The 14547-nt window shown below is 40.2% G+C and overlaps 1 protein-coding gene across 2 annotated transcripts in view; it reads left to right on the forward strand.

Annotated features, from left to right (window-relative positions):
- The window catches only part of peak1 (pseudopodium-enriched atypical kinase 1), a 94954-nt gene that overhangs the window by 38141 nt on the left and 42266 nt on the right, over positions 1-14547 (forward strand). The window contains exon 3 of one of the 2 annotated variants that reach the window (XM_046392965.1): positions 11439-11515. The exons of the other annotated variant lie outside the window; for it this stretch is intronic. The gene's annotated coding sequence lies outside the window, so the exon portion shown is untranslated. The remainder of the gene's footprint in view (positions 1-11438; positions 11516-14547) is intronic. 2 annotated transcript variants of the gene reach the window in all.

Here is a 14547-nt window from a genome sequence, read left to right on the forward strand (position 1 = left end):
ACTTTAATAATGCTGTTAAAATGGACTTTTACGATCCCTGAGCTCAATAAGAAAATTGATTTATTGAGATTGTCTGTAAATTACCATTTAGAAAGAAGAGTGGACCAAGACTCCCATCCTTACTTTATCGCTGCAGAGACAACATGTAAAAGGAGGTCATTTTGGTGCCAAAGCCGTAATTGCCTCCCACCTGCAGGTAGGGCAGCTGATGGTGAAGGACAGAGGGATATATATGATCCTCTTATAGTCCTCATCACTCGAAGATGGGAAAATAAAAATGGGAGTGAGGGATTGTCTCTCTGATAAACAGAGGATGACGAAGTGGGTGATGTGCTAACGTGCGTGAGGACGGTGATGAAAAACAGCTGTTAGGTGAGGATTCAATGGTGTTTGTGTGTGAATGCACGCTTGACAGCAATATTTATGCACGGAGAAGCACCTCACATACAAACAGCTCACATTTACAGATGAAAGGCAGTAAACCTTAATGGCAGGTTGGCCATACATAATGGTGTCTAACCACAGGCACTTTTCTTGGAAGCCGTCTGATATTAAGTGTGGTCACAGCCTGTTTGTAACTGTTGACTCATAGGATTTAAATGTCTCTGAAGATTCAGAGCTCACTGTACATTAGACAGTAAACAGATAGTATGCAGTAGCCCCCAGAAACAGTTCTTTATGAGCAATTGAGCATTTCAGGTTTCTTGTGAATGAAATGTACTTTAAAAAATTTCTTTAATATCCTTTCTTTTAGACCTGTTTCACCCTGCGTGTTTCGCAGTGAGCGGTTTGTCTTTTTCTTACTGCACTCTACCCCACCATCACTTAGAGTGATCACATCAGTAACATTTTCAAGGAGCTGTGCTTAATCTGATCCCTGAGATAGAGGAGCGTGAGAGACCACAAAGTCGTTCAGTGTTATTTTAATCCATCTCCCTTGGATCTCATGCTGGTGTTGGCTATCTGTTTTTCATGAGGACATTCAGATAGATAATTACTGGCAACCCAATGGCTTGACTTCTCCCCATGTCCCTCCTTTACTTTTATCCTACTGACTTCCCATGCCTGACTTCATCCTTCCTTTCACTGTTCTCCACACCGTCCTCCCCAGAGATCATCCTCAGAAGCTAATGGTCTAAGAAATGGCAAGGTAGGGTTTTGGTTGGCTTCCTCCTTTTGCTCTGTATCAGTTTTCATTTTCTTGTCTTTTCTTACATTTGTAGCGTATTTGCGACAAGATGAAGAACCTGCCATAAAGTGCACATTTCACTGATTCTCATGAACATCGTCGCTCGTCATAAAAATGCCCGCAGTTAATGCTGCACTCTTGCTTTTTAATGAACTACCTACCAGCCTTATTCTCTCTTTAAAGCCAGTGCCCTTGAGGGTCCTTGGACTAATTCCACCCCACAGTGCCCTGTTTTTATTCTGAATCTAGACCCTGGCCCTTGAGTGTAGAAGACATATGGTCCAGATGTCAGCACAGATGATGGGGCCACATAGACCACACCACATCATCTGCCCACTTCACTGACATCTGTATGTATAGAATCGGCCTCTTTAAGCTAATTTAGTACCGCTGGGCTGCTGAGACTAAACACTTAAAAAAGCTGGTAGTCATTAAGTGTCTCTATACTCATCAATGGAAATACTGCATAAAAACTGAGAGGCCCTCAGCACAAATACCTCAGATTTGTTTTGGTTGTAAAACAGTCACTCATAGTGCCCAGCTAATTTCTTGTAAGTCTAGCAAGAGTGAGTAACTGTGGAGGCAGCCTGAGAAACTAGGTATATTATATGTGGACACTGATGGTTTTGTTTAGGTTTGGCTGTTTTAGACAGACTCGTGTTGACAGCCATATTGATGGTATTGCATCCTCTCAAAGCTGTTTGAGTTGGCAGGGAATGCTGCAGTAATTACTACTGATTGCGGTGACATAGATGTCATTCACACATGGGAAACAGTTGCTTTAGGCACATAGTTTCACGCAGAATCAGAATCAAAATCTGATCTGTTGATTTTGTTGTCTTTAAGTCAGAAAGATTCACTGGAAGTATTGTATCTTTTTGTTTCTAATGCGTAGTGATTAACATTTTTCAACTTTGTTACATTACTCTGCTGCATTTCTTAGTAGCTATACTACTGAGCATGTATCCCTTCATGATAAAGCATTTTGTTTTTAGTGTCGTCAGTTTACTTAGTTGTCAGACCACAGCTGTTCCAATAAGACCAAAGGAGTTTATTTGATAACATAGTTATTGCAGTGATTTGATAATCACTTTCCTTGACCTAGAAACTCAGTTTCTAGCAGAAACATGTATTTATGACAGGAAAACAGTAAGTGGGCCATTAACTTTGAAGGCACGAACAAGGCCGGTGAGGCTAATGTACTTAAGGCTACACTTTTGCAAGGGAATAAATTAAATTCACTTTGCTTTGAGTAACAGCACTGCTGTGTTTAACCAATGCAAGTTTTTTATCTCTGTCTGGGAAAGTAGGCTATCCTCAATAAGAGCATTTTAGCTACTAATTAAATTTTTTCATGGCAGACATTTTAGCATGCCACAGCATGTCATTGTAACATTGAAGACGACTGCATTCCCTTTAGGTGTGTTAGTTCCATGGTCCTGGTTTCGTGCATGCTGGTTCGCTGGCGTGGCTCGCTGAGACATTTAATGGAACTGAGCTGTTGTTATTGAGACCTGTACCTGTACCTTTCCTGCTCTAAAAAATCAAAACGTTTGCTCCGAAAAAGATCCATTCAGATCCAGAGTCAGCGTTCTACTGTTAAACAAAATATTCGCAGTGGTTACATAAGCTGACTACACTTACACTAGCCTACATAATTATGCGACTGCAGATGTGGGTTTGATGCTTTTCCCCATTTTTTCATGTTGTTTCATAAATAAACATGGACAACCCTGTGAAAAATATTACTTCATCAGGGGATTTGAGGGGAGCCCATAAAACCAGGAATTATAAAACCATCAATTGATTAAAAAAGTGTGGTGCAGACTTGCAGCAGCGAGAAAGAGAGACGGAGAGAAAATATAGACAGAAGTGTCAGTGTGATATAAAAACCTTCTCTGAAGCCTAATGTTACTCTATAGTCTCTTAAGATTGTTATCTTAATGTAAGCTTTTCTGTATCATGTAGTTTAAAAACCACCACATCATTCAGTAAACACTGGTTCTGCTTTGAAATTATTATGGCCAATACTGGTTGTGGATATGTAAAGTGATATGTTGATTTGTTTTTGAGAATGGCCAAATGCTGCACCAGTTTAAATGTTGCAGCTGCATGGAATTGTGGGATGGCGTGATTGCCTAATCATTTGGATGGACTGGTGTGCTCCATGCCAAAGGAGATAGGAAAGGAAGCTTTGAAGCAATTTTCCTTGGCATTTAGAGAATTCAGACAGCGCTTATCATGGCTGCCACTTAACTACTTCGGGGTCATTTCACTCAGAACCTTTCTATAGCTGTTTGACAGTAACCACTATTACTTGGCAGATCCCCAGAAAAATGAAAATCCTGCCCTTTTGCCTACTCATTTTCTTCACTGGTGCATGCCCTGTACTTGGATAGTAGTTTTTTTTTTCCACTGTCTACACACACTCATTTTACAAACCATTAGGTTACTGAAACCTCTGCTACATTTGCACGAAGCAGAGCAGAGTTGCTTCTACTTACGTCCATATCTATGGGAGGTTGACAGCTCCTCGATCCTGCTCCTGCCTGCAAAATGCATCGTTAAGAGGCATCGTGATACTGATAGGTCTCACTGGGAATTCATTCCTACCGGGAGAATTCAGCTCTCAGCCCTCTTTCTCTCATTTCTTCTCTTATTTCATTCTCTTTCTGTTCACCATGAGAAGCTCTGAATGAGCCTGGATGACGTGACTGTTGAAGTGAGTTGGTCAGACATGGAGACTTAACACAACAGGCACTGCTGAAGAGAAGTGAAAGGCCAGGTCTATGTCTTTTTTTCCCTCTCATAATCTTTTCCTACTTTTTCCCTTTTTTATTTTTGTTCCTGGACTAACTTTTACTCTACCGTTCTCCCTTCCTCTGTCTCTTTTCTGTAATGTTTTTGCTTCCTCATCATGAACCACTTTCATGCTTGTTCCCTCCCCCTCTCATGTAGTGCTCAAGCTCTTCCTCCCTCCCTCCCTGTCTCTCATTCATGCACTAGCTCCACATGGACTACGTTTGTCATGTGGCTCTCTCTGCCACTCGCCTGCCTGGCCACTGTTGGGATACGTGCCGCTGCTTTGTAAGTAGCTAGCCACGTTTTTTCTCTCACTCTCTCTCTTTTTCCGACTCTTTGAGGCTCCAGCAACTGTTGCTGTCTGCTCACTGTGGCAGCAGCTTGTCTTGCATACTGACAGGCTCAGACACAGATGGAGGGGATGATCACACAGGACTTAAGGGATCCACAGAGAAAAGGTTGTGCATAGGGACAGATTAGATGAAGTCAAATTGGAGAAGTGGAGGAGATGAAGTCACAAGACAGAATATGCATTGTTATTTTATCTCCTGTCTGGAGTGTCAAGTTCTCGGAGAAGGAACTTGGGGCACGACTCCCCTCTAATTAAACAAGATGCGTGTCTTTGGACAGGCAGGCTCACATTAATGAGAAGTCGGAATAGCTGCACATTTTCAGTGTTTTGAGACAGCAGTCGGTGTGTGTCATTGGTCAGTAATACTCAGCCTACTCATACACTTAGATGTATTTTATCTGTATCATTTTATCTGTTTGTGTAAGTTAACCTTTTCAAGACAAACATCAGTGTTTATATTTTGTTGTCCTCTTCAGTCCTCGAGTTTAATATGACATTGTAGCAGTTTGTGCTTCTTTTTCTTTTTCTTGTTGATACTGAATTTGTAAATGGTGTATGGGTTTGCTGTGATTCTCCCCTCTGCATTCTCAGCACAGTCTTTTACTGTCTGCATAGAAATTCCATGCACTTTAAAAGTATTTTTAACTGACTGTAATTGTGAAACCTGTGAGTGCAAAGAGAGAAATGCACGATGAGATTGAGATCAGCAGCGATGTATTTGGTGAAGCTTTTACTCATTGTTTTGCTCAGATGTAAAGGAAGATAGTACATGCTCTACAGTGCCTTGTACTACAGTCAATACAACTTGGATTGTGGCTTATCTGTGACTATTTTTGCTATGTGTATATTGGATAATCTCACCCTTCCTCCAACACACTTTTTTCCAATGAGCTCAAAGCAGGAAGAGATGTTTTTTGGGGTTTTTTTGTTTGATGATTTTGTGTTGTTTAAAGTCCATCAGTGTTTTCATCAACGCAGAGTTGTAGTTGTCAGTTCTGTCTTAATTTAAGTCTATTCATGTATTTCAGTGGAATTAGAATTTGTGATTCAACCTTACATTGACTTGTAGGTGAATTAAAAGCATTTGTCGATGTAGTCAGAGGAAGAGCTTGTTTAATGTTTTTCTGGATGGTTATTGTTCTTAGTCTGGCAAAATCCATACAGCTGTCAAATTTAGAACCATCAAATCAGTAGACATGTTTGTTTGAGTCCTGTACCTGAAGCAGTTGGAGTTGGTGTCATGTTTTTGTTTTGTTTTTTTACCTTGGTGCATGTTTGTCTGTGGTCTCTTTTTCAGATAGTGAAATGTTTTACTGCAAGCTAAAAAAAATGAAATAAATAAAGATAAAAAAAAAACATCCAGGCAGACTTTCAAGCTTAGGTGTTGATTGGCGTGTCTCTACATCTTTCCTCGTTTCCCATTTCGCCCTCCTGGGAGAACTGAGGGCAGGTGACAGAATAAATCGACTGGGAAAACAAACGATTTGGAAGCTGTCAAGTTTCTACTCAAAGGCAGTCTTTATTTGAAGTAAACCAAAGTTAGAAAAATATATCACCGTGCAAGTCTCTCACAAGTAGGAGGCTTGTTTTCTGTTTTGTCCACTCCAACTCACCTATATTTGTTATCTTCACCAAGTCTGTTGCAGAATATGCGTAGCAGCTGTGGTTTGGAGATTCTTGTGGATTCAAGGATGATGGCCAGGAAGGACAAAGTGTGTGCATATTTGTTAAGATGCCAATAGGGCTGATGTGTGTGTTCAGTGTTAAGCTGATAGTGACAATTTCCTTGTCTCTGTGGCGTCCACTCTTCCACTAAGCTTAGGATTTTCAGTGATGATTTATCTGTGGTCTTCCACTGAGCCCTGTTGTTGTGTAAACGCTTCCTGTGTTTCTCTGTAGTCAACCACAGACTTATAGGCCTATTACATCCAACACACCATATTTAAGAAAAACACAGGTCTTACATCACAGGACAGACCTGCGTTGCAATTTGATGGAGGATGATGATCAAAGTTTTGTTTTGTACTTCAGATCTAGTGTTTTGTGATGTTTTCTTAATAAACCAGGTACATTATGTGCCCTGGATGATACAGAACTGCTGAAATGCCCCTAAGAACGACAAATGAGTTGACGGTTGACATCATGTTGTGTAAATACCTCAGAGAGTAACCTCCAAACAACATGTGCAATCATCATCAGCTTAGCGACTGTAGTCAGTTGGTATGTTTTGCTTTACAGCCATGTATGTGATTGATGGATTTTAGATTCATTATACAATAATACTGATTTCAGGTAGATGTGATGTGCATTCAAGATTACATTACTGCATCAAACACAGGTATTAATTTTGAATTCTGTTTTTTGTGTTTCCGGTCTAGTTTCTATATATATTTTTTTCTTTTTGTTTTTACTTGTCTTGCTACTTTTGCATTGGCTTCATTGTGAGCTACAGTGGTATGAAAAAGTTTGGGCACCCCTGATCATTTTCAGGATTTTCCTTTATAAATCATTGGTTGTTCGGATCAGCAATTTCAGTTAAATATATCATATAGCAGACAAACACAGTGATATTTCAGAAGTGAAATGAAGTTTATAGGATTAACAGAAAGTGTGCAACAATTACTTAAACAACATTAGGCAGGTGCATAAATTTGGGCACCACAACAGAAAAATGACATCAATATTTCGTAGATCCTCCTTTTGCAGAAATAACAGCCTCTAAACGCTTCCTATAGCTTCCAATGAGGGTCTGGAGTCTGGTTGAAGGTATTTTTGACCATTCTTCTTTACAAAAAATCTCCAGTTCAGTCAGGTTTGATGGTTTCCGAGCATGGACAGCCCGCTTTAAATCACACCACAGATTTTCAATAATGTTCAGGTCTGGGGACTGAGATGGCCATTCCAGAACGTTGTAGTTGTTCCTCTGCATGAATGGCTTTGTAGAGTTTGAGCAGTGTTTGGGGTCGTTGTCTTGTTGAAGTATCCAGCCCCGGCGCAACTTCAACTTTGTCACTGATTCTTGAACATTGTTGGCAAGAATCTGCTGATACTGACTGGAATCCATGCGACCTTCAACTTTTACAAGATTGCCAGTACCTGCACTGGCCACACAGCCCCACAGCATGATGGAACCACCACCAAATTTTACTGTGGGTAGCAAGTGTTTGTCTTGGAATGCTGTGTTCTTCTTCCGCCATGCATACCGCCCCTTGTTATGTCCAAATAACTCAATTTTACATGCATCAGTCCACAGCACCTTATTCCAAAAGGAAGCTGGCTTGTCCAAATGTGCTTTAGCATACCTCAAGCGACTCTGTTTGTGGCATGTGCGTAGAAAAGGCTTCCGCCGCATTACTCTCCCATACAGCATCTCCTTGTGCAAAGTGCGCTGAATAGTTGAACGATGCACAGTGACACCATCTGCAGCAAGATCATGTTGTAGGTCTTTGGAGCTGGTCTGTGGGTTGAGTTTGACCGTTCTCACCATTCCTCGCCTCTGCTTATCAGAGATTTTTCTTGGCCTGCCACTCCGGGCCTTAACTAGGACTGTGCCTGTGGTCTTCCATTTCCTCACTATGTTCCTCACAGTGGAAACTGACAGCTTAAATCTCTGAGCCAGCTTTTTGTATCCTTCCCCTAAACCATGATGTTGGACAATCTCTGTTTTCAGGTCATTTGAGAGTTGTTTTGAGGCTCCCATGTTGCCACTCCTCAGAGAAGATGCAAAAGGGAGAACAACTTGTTACTGGCCACCTGAAATACCCTTTCTCATGATCGGATTCACCTGTGTATGTAGGTCAAGGGTCAATGAGCTTACCAAACAAACTTTGTGTTCCAATAATTAGTGCTAAAGGTACTCAAATCAATAAAACAACAAGGGTGCCCAAATTTATGCACCTGCCTAATGTTGTTTAAGTAATTATTGCACACTTTCTGTTAATCCTATAAACTTCATTTCACTTCTGAAATATCACTGTGTTTGTCTGCTATATGATATATTTAACTGAAATTGCTGATCCGAACAACCAATGATTTATAAAGGAAAATCCTGAAAATGATCAGGGGTGCCCAAACTTTTTCATACCACTGTATATGCTCAGCCTCCAATATTAATGGCAGTAAGTCGAGAAATTTTGCTCACAGACTCTTGTGATGGACCGAGGAAGGTAAAGGTGGTCTGGGAGTCAGGTGAAAACCTTCTGTATATCTATAGTGAGCTTTCCTGCTGGGCAACAATAAACCTTATTTGATAACAACTACAAAGACGCCAGCAAAACAGTGATGATTATTCCCATAATGCATCAAGCAGAAACCATCAAAATGATATGAACATTTTCAGAAGTAGCTAGAGAATTAGATAAAAACTAAACTAGCATTTTTTTTTATTATTTTATTTTTACAGGATAAAGTTCAGCGTCCATTTTACCCAGTTCAGAGTCAATGAGCACCTTGTGGCCTTTCAGTAAACCATTTGTCCAAAAGCTCCTTTAATGCTTTCATTTAATTGTAAAATATAGTAGGAAGCTTGAATCACCCTCATATACTGATATTAAACACAACTTGCAGGCAACAGCCGCAGCAGCAAACAGTACATTTATTTTCAAGCTACTCAGTCACACTTTGAAAAAGAAGCACTCAGACAGTCAATTAAAAGCCTGTTACTGCCGAGTGTGCCAGTCGAAACTCAAACTGTTATTAGGGTGTCAAAACAGCAACACACACTCATAGTGTCGCAGGTTCTCAGAGGAGACAAACCAATAGTATACCAGAGCTGTGAGTCCTGTGGAAGGGAATTTACAGGTAGCAGGTAGAATATGGGAACCAGCTGTTGTTTACTCCGTAGGTGGGAGGGACTGTGGTCACTGAAGTTCAGACAGGGACATGTTTGCCATCAATGGCACCTGCAAACGCCACACTTTAATTTTAAGTCTGCTGAAATGTGCCAAACAAACAGTGTCGGACTAATACTATGGCAGCCTGTGAAGGGGAATACCACAACACAGAGTGGTGGAAAGCTAAAGCTTTGATAACTGTGTTTATGCCTGCAAGGTTGCCACTTTAAAAGTTTAAAATCTAGGCACATTAAATGAACAAAAAGCAGTTTATATTCAGTCATTGTTTTATATTCACTGGTTTTATTGGGCAGCTTGCTAGTATGTATGGCCCTTGAACTGTGTGTGAGGGCAGTGCTGGATGTGATTGAGTCTTAACAGTCTGGGGCATTCATATTGACCCCTCAGCTGTTCTGCATGGCACACATCACACAGCTAGGTCCCTGTTATCTGGGTAAATACCCAGAACCGCAACTTGTTCACGTCAAAGAGCTATTGCCTGCCTTAAATCTGAAGCTGTGACCTGTTAAAGGGACATTTACATTTCTTTGTCCTGGTCAAACAATTGTTTGGGCACTCTTCGAGTTAAATTTAAATGTGCAGAAGCCTGTTACTGAAACCTTGAGTGTGCAGGCCTGTTGTTCCTCCTGCATACAAAGACAAAAAATACATACAGTGCATTCAGCAACAAAAAAAAAGAAAGAAAAGCACCACCTTGAAGATTTGGTGATCATTAGGAAAAGCAGAAATTAGTTGTTGCAAACTCAATCAGAATTATCAACAGTCAGGAGTGTTTTAAATCTTCACATTAGACACACATGAACAACAGTGGTTTTTAAAACAGATTGCATTTATTTACATTTATCTGCTCTCCACATTCCCATTTTCTCATTTTTTTCCTATTCTCAAGCAAATAAATTGGCTCAAGGAAAAAAATAAATAAATAAATAAACAAGCCTCTGGAGATGACGATGTCTATTTTTATACCCCAACAAGAAGCATCGTCTTCAAATAAACGAATTAATGCAGAACGATCTTTAAAATGTAATCCCTAACATGAGGGGATGGTTTTGCATTATTGTTTTCCTTGGTTGCATGGCAACACTCATTGAGCCACCTATTTTGAGCAAATGGAGCAAAAGGAAGATTGAATTCACAAATGGACTGAGCATTTTCAATGCATTGACATAAAATATGTCCTCCCTTCACTGTGGCTGGCATTAAATCCACCAACTGGATTAGGAGAACTGCTACTCTACAGTTTATTTTCAGCACACAGGATAAAAGGATGACATGATAGATGTTTGCTTCTACTCAGTAGAACACTGTGCATAAATTTAAGAATGGAAAAACGTGATCTATAGTGACCTGAGTGTAAAAATAAAGACATACCGTCTGCACATAACTGCAGATTTGTGAAGCTCTGAACCATCCAGACTTCATTTGCTGTCATCACGCTTCGCTGTGATTGACTCAGCAAGGATAAGACCAGTGATGTGACTTACTTGAGAATGTATTTATAAAATATATCATTTATAAAATGAGAATCACAAGTGTCATACAGCTTGTATTAAAACTCAAACCACCCAAGGTCACTACAAAATAAAATCAAATAAAATAACTGCAAACATTTCATTGTGTCTTGTGTTTTGGGTTCAGATGCAAAATATGCTGCTGTTTTTTTTTTATTTTAATGATGCTACTTTTGTTGAGCAGCTCATTAGACTTTTATTTTCTTCATTCCAGACCCGCTTCTGCTTGCAGTAGTTCACCCTGTGGAACAGCACTTTTAGAGAATGTACATTATTAAATTAAATGAACTATAAACTGCAAATTTTCCTACACTTGTTAACTTGCTGCATTCGCCTCGCATTGTATGGCAAGCAGAAAACAAATATGATTTGTAAATAGTATTTGTCTTACTGAAGCTGAAGTTGTGTCCACTGTTGTCTTGGCCTCTAACACAATAAAGCACTCCTATTTTTAGATGAATTTTCTTGGGTGTTAAATGCACCAATGAATCTGATGTCTGTTTTGTAACACCATGCTGGAACAATGACAGGCTCTGAAAATGAGCTGCGATGTTAACAGCTCTGCCTCAGGCAAACTAACAAAATGCTCTTTCTTCTACTCTCCCTCATTTCTGTTTTACTTACTCGGTTTCCCTCTCCATCGCCCTGCCTCTTCGTTCCTCCTCTCATGCACTCTGTTTATCCCTCTGTCTGACTTTCTGTGCCTGTTTCTGTTGTTCTGCCATCTGTAGGTTCCAGACGTAGGTGCTTTCTGCTTCACAAACTGGGACTTCATGGCTGCCAGTGCTGCTGCTTGATTCATTGCACTGTGAGTTCACTCCTGTTTGTGTGTGTGTGTGTGTGTGTGTGTGTGTGTGTGTGTGTGCGTGTGTGCGTGTGTTGATCTGTTCGTCCATCTGTGTTTTTCTTATTTTCTCTTGTTGTTTAGTCAATCTATACTACGTGCTCACAGAAATTAATGACATGTCAGACCTTTGGTTTGTCCTCTGCAGTAGCTGCCTCTCCCTGACTTTACTTGTGGTATTGTTTTGAATTCCAAAGATATATTTTTGGAACTCAAAAACTTGAAGCCAAGACAGTCTGGTTGCTCCCAATGGAACAGAGTCGTGCTGTGATTAGTCTCTCATGCTGTGTTCATTATTATGTTGATCCCACTCCCTGTATTGCTCTAGCACATTTTGGTGGTTAGTATCTAGAAAAATTACCGTGATACCAATACCGCTATAGTACTTAGTTTAATATAATTTTTCCTCTAAATCATTTCATGTGAATGTAAGCATTCTGTATACCGTTATACCTATACCTGTATAGGTGTGTAATATATTATTTTGGTTGTGTTTTCTCGTGTTATAAACAGCCAACTTTGTCAAATATACCGCAGCTTGCTTCATCTTTGGCTGCCAGCAAAGCCATACAAATACTCATTTTTTTTCTGGGTACAACAGGGAACAAATGCAGGTGCCGTTTGACATAAAAAGTTTTGATCTTACTTGTCATCGCTGTCAGTACCTTTAAAGGTGTCAAGGACCAACACCCAGCCACATCAGTATGGCAGTGGTCATTTGATAGTAACTGTTTATTTTAGATATGTCAACTTTTTTAAAAGCTTTTGTTGGCGACTTACATCGACATGCACTTATTGTCTTGCTAATGATCTCTGTTTCCGTATGCCTCAGTGGCAGCTGGGTAAAAAGCAGCCATCTGTGTTGTTGTGTCTCAGCAGGTTTGGGTCTGTTTGTATGTGCTCAGCCTCCACAGCGCTCGCTGCAGATGTTGACGTCTGTGTGTAGTGACAATAGGAACTTTATGTGCTGTGCTTGACCTTTAACAAAGGGACACCAGACAACCTTCTTCTCTTAAGTTTTGACTGAAACATTTGCTTTTCTTTGTTTCTTTGTATTTGAGACCTTGAATACAGACACACTTGGGTTGAAAAAAAAAAACATTATGTGATTTTTCTTCATAAATCAAACAACTTTATTTGGAAGGATGATTAGTAACAGGTTTCCTTCTACAAGGGAAAGAAAGACTTTACTATAGTTACAAGGAAAGTGCAGTTCTTCTAGTTTGGCCATTATTTGCAGAAACCTCATTTAGATTTGAAACCATAGCAAAATAAGTGTAGATACTGAGGGGTGAGTTAAATTTATGATGATAATTCTTAAGAGTTCTTGGAAATACTAAAGTGACAAAACTTTGCATGTGATTGCACATGTCCATTGTGATATTAATGCTTAAACTGCATATTTTTCATCTCTCCACTGTGCCAAGATAAAAAAAAATATTGCATGTAGTAAGTAACAAACACTGGCTGGCAGCAAAACTCCCCCATCACAACCAGGAAGTGTGAGAAATCCTTTTATTTCTTCTTCGTTTCTGTTTTAATGATACCCATCAGGCTTGATTTCACACGCACACACACACACACACACCAGCTCAAATGGTTTGGGGCTAGTTGAAGGAAGCGAGGAGGATGAAATGCTTGTTCAGGGAAAGGCAGAGGCACTGTACCTTGTGTGAGCTCCTGCACAAAGCATACATAGGCTCTCAGTTTCAAAGCTTTCGACCCACAGCTGCTCGCCTTCGTCCCTTGCGCGTTTCACCTGGAAGCGTCAGTGGCGTAGGCTGGCATTAGCGTTATCCTGCTGCCTCTGTCTTCTCCTGTGTGCATTAGTTTCTGCTGCTGTCGGTTTGTTTTGCACTTGGCAGTTGAGAGCAGGGAGGTGTTGTGTTCAGTGTAACTGGATGATGGTGGTATTGTTTGCCAAGCTCTTGGTGCCAGCAGTCGTTTCTTGGCCTACACCTCACATCATCATCCTCAAAGCCTCTAAGAGAAACAATTGCTCACATTGCAAAAATGACATTTTTTGTGTCTGTCCAGCATTGGTTACAAAAAAATATTTTAAACAAGGTTGGGCTTGTAGGGGATTTATTGTTATTTTTGTTGCGATTATTGTCATTTTTAGATGGCGAGCTACCTGGATTCGGTCTCTTCTCTTTCTTCTGTGTATTGCAGGAGTAAAGCCTGCTTTCCTGTGTCACGATGCAGGTCAGCTGTTATCGTTCTTCTACCACTATTGTTGTATAATGTTAATCTTTGATATAAAGCCGAAGCTCATTATGAAATACGACGATTTTATGACCTCCTTTACCTTCTCGTATTGATTTTTTTTTCCCCCATCAAAGTCTGTCACATTTTGGAATAAAAACCCTGATTTCACAGAGCGCAGTAAGACAGCTGTGAATGTTTTTCAAGCTGGTGCCAGGTTTCTGGATTAGCGCAGCCGTTCTCCAGAGAGCACAGTTAGCAGGCAGAGGAACAGACAAAACCATGGTTAAATCATTAGTGAAATAAGCCTGTCCCTTATTACCATCAACCTAATACAGTCCAGCACCACTATGGGAAAAAGGAGTGAATTTCTACACTCACAGAAACACTGCCTCTTTTTATTGGTGGTAATTGGGGATTGTTATCAAATCTGTTCCCTCTTCTCATTTCTCCTCGAGTTTAGCTCTGTGTCAGAAACAGACGACCGTTCTTTGTAGAAAGTAGGACGAGTTTCTCTACCAGCTTTGGTTTTGTCTCGGGGCTGGTTCTGTCCTCCTATATGTTCTTCCTATATATTCTGCTTCTCATGCATATATTCCAGAAAGACTAATTAAGGCCTGGGTAGGCTGGTGTTGAATGGACAAAAATGCTGAGTGTCAGATGTAATTGTGTCTTTGTCCGTATTACATGTTCACATTTACGCAAGCTCTTTATTTCTTCTTATCTTGTATATTGGCATTGTAAAAGAGTGTAAATGCTCACAGAAACATCAAGCTTGTTTAGTTGTGTGT

This window comes from Scatophagus argus, chromosome 7 (assembly GCF_020382885.2).
Source record: "Scatophagus argus isolate fScaArg1 chromosome 7, fScaArg1.pri, whole genome shotgun sequence".
Lineage (NCBI taxonomy): Eukaryota > Metazoa > Chordata > Actinopteri > Scatophagidae > Scatophagus > Scatophagus argus.